Raw genomic sequence first — 2,500 nt, 5'->3', positions numbered from 1 at the left:
CTGATCGATGTATCTCGATGATGTTGTTGTTTTCGTTTTTGTTTTCGTTTTTGTTTTCGTTTTTGTTTTCGTTTTTGATTTCGTTTTTGTTTTCGTTTTTGTTTTCGTGTTTGTTTTCGTTTTTGTTTTCGTTTTCGTTTTCGTTTTTGTTTTCTTTTTTGTTTTCGTTTTTGTTTTCGTTTTTGTTTTCGTTTTTGTTTTCGTTTTTGTTTTCGTTTTTGTTTTCGTTTTTGTTTTCGTTTTTGTTTTCGTTTTTGTTTTCGTTTTTGTTTTCGTTTTTGTTTTCGTTTTTGTTTTCGTTTTTGTTTTTGTTTTCGTTTTTGTTTTCGTTTTTGTTTTTGTTTTCCTTTTCGTTTTTGTTTGTGTTTTTGTTTTCGTTTTTGTTTTCGTTTTTGTTTTCGTTTTTGTTTTCGTTTTTGTTTTCGTTTTTGTTTTCGTTTTTGTTTTTGTTTTTTTTTTTGTTTTCGTTTTTGTTTTCGTTTTTGTTTTCGTTTTTGTTTTCGTTTTTGTTTTCGTTTTTGTTTTCGTTTTTGTTTTCGTTTTTGTTTTCGTTTTTGTTTTCGTTTTTGTTTTCGTTTTTGTTTTCGTGTTTGTTTTCGTTTTTGTTTTCGTTTTCGTTTTCGTTTTTGTTTTCTTTTTTGTTTTCGTTTTTGTTTTCGTTTTTGTTTTCGTTTTTGTTTTCGTTTTTGTTTTCGTTTTTGTTTTTGTTTTCGTTTTTGTTTTCGTGTTTGTTTTCGTTTTTGTTTTTGTTTTTGTTTTCGTTTTTGTTTTTGTTTTCGTTTTTGTTTTCGTTTTTGTTTTTGTTTTTGTTTTTGTTTTCCTTTTCGTTTTTGTTTGTGTTTTTGTTTTCGTTTTTGTTTTCGTTTTTGTTTTCGGTTTTGTTTTCGTTTTTGATTTCGTTTTTGTTTTCGTTTTTGTTTTCGTGTTTGTTTTCGTTTTTGTTTTCGTTTTTGTTTTCGTTTTTGTTTTCGTTTTTGTTTTCGTGTTTGTTTTCGTTTTTGTTTTCGTTTTCGTTTTCGTTTTTGTTTTCTTTTTTGTTTTCGTTTTTGTTTTCGTTTTTGTTTTCGTTTTTGTTTTCGTTTTTGTTTTCGTTTTTGTTTTCGTTTTTGTTTTTGTTTTTGTTTTTGTTTTCCTTTTCGTTTTTGTTTGTGTTTTTGTTTTCGTTTTTGTTTTCGTTTTTGTTTTCGTTTTTGTTTTCGTTTTTGTTTTCGTTTTTGTTTTCGTTTTTGTTTTTGTTTTCGTTTTTGTTTTCGTTTTTGTTTTCGTTTTTGTTTTCGTTTTTGTTTTCGTTTTTGTTTTCGTTTTTGTTTTCGTTTTTGTTTTCGTTTTTGTTTTCGTTTTTGTTTTCGTTTTTGTTTTCGTTTTTGTTTTCGCTTTGTTTTCGTTTTTGATTTCGTTTTTGTTTTCGTTTTTGTTTTCGTTTTTGTTTTCGTTTTTGTTTTCGTTTTTGTTTTCGTTTTTGTTTTCGTTTTTGTTTTCGTTTTTGTTTTTGTTTTTGTTTTCGTTTTTGTTTTCGTTTTTGTTTTCGTTTTTGTTTTCGTTTTTGTTTTCGTTTTTGTTTTCGTTTTTGTTTTTGTTTTCGTTTTTGTTTTCGTTTTTGTTTTTGTTTTCCTTTTCGTTTTTGTTTGTGTTTTTGTTTTCGTTTTTGTTTTCGTTTTTGTTTTCGTTTTTGTTTTCGTTTTTGTTTTCGTTTTTGTTTTCGTTTTTGTTTTCGTTTTTGTTTTCGTTTTTGTTTTCGTTTTTGTTTTCGTTTTTGTTTTCGTTTTTGTTTTCGTTTTTGTTTTCGTTTTTGTTTTTGTTTTTGTTTTCGTTTTTGTTTTTGTTTTTGTTTTCGTTTTTGTTTTCGTTTTTGTTTTCGTTTTTGTTTTCGTTTTTGTTTTTGTTTTCGTTTTTGTTTTCGTTTTTGTTTTTGTTTTCCTTTTCGTTTTTGTTTGTGTTTTTGTTTTCGTTTTTGTTTTCGTTTTTGTTTTCGTTTTTGTTTTCGTTTTTGTTTTCGTTTTTGTTTTCGTTTTTGTTTTCGTTTTTGTTTTCGTTTTTGTTTTCGTTTTTGTTTTCGTTTTTGTTTTCGTTTTTGTTTTTGTTTTCGTTTTTGTTTTCGTTTTTGTTTTCGTTTTTGTTTTCGTTTTTGTTTTCGTTTTTGTTTTCGTTTTTGTTTTTGTTTTCGTTTTTGTTTTCGTTTTTGTTTTTGTTTTCCTTTTCGTTTTTGTTTGTGTTTTTGTTTTCGTTTTTGTTTTCGTTTTTGTTTTCGTTTTTGTTTTTGTTTTCGTTTTTGTTTTCGTTTTTGTTTTCGTTTTTGATTTCGTTTTTGTTTTCGTTTTTGTTTTCGTTTTTGTTTTCGTTTTTGTTTTCGTTTTTGTTTTCGTTTTTGTTTTCGTTTTTGTTTTCGTTTTTGTTTTTGTTTTCGTTTTTGTTTTCGTGTTTGTTTTCGTTTTTGTTTTCGTTTTTGTTTTCGTTTTTGTTTTTGTTTTTGTTTTTGTTTTCGTTTTTGTTTTTGTTTTTG

The sequence above is a fragment of the Bombus pascuorum genome, unplaced genomic scaffold, assembly GCF_905332965.1.
Source record: "Bombus pascuorum unplaced genomic scaffold, iyBomPasc1.1, whole genome shotgun sequence".
In the NCBI taxonomy this organism is placed as follows: domain Eukaryota; kingdom Metazoa; phylum Arthropoda; class Insecta; order Hymenoptera; family Apidae; genus Bombus; species Bombus pascuorum.
The sequence above is the reverse complement of the archived record's forward strand: the minus strand, read 5'-3'. Positions refer to the sequence as shown.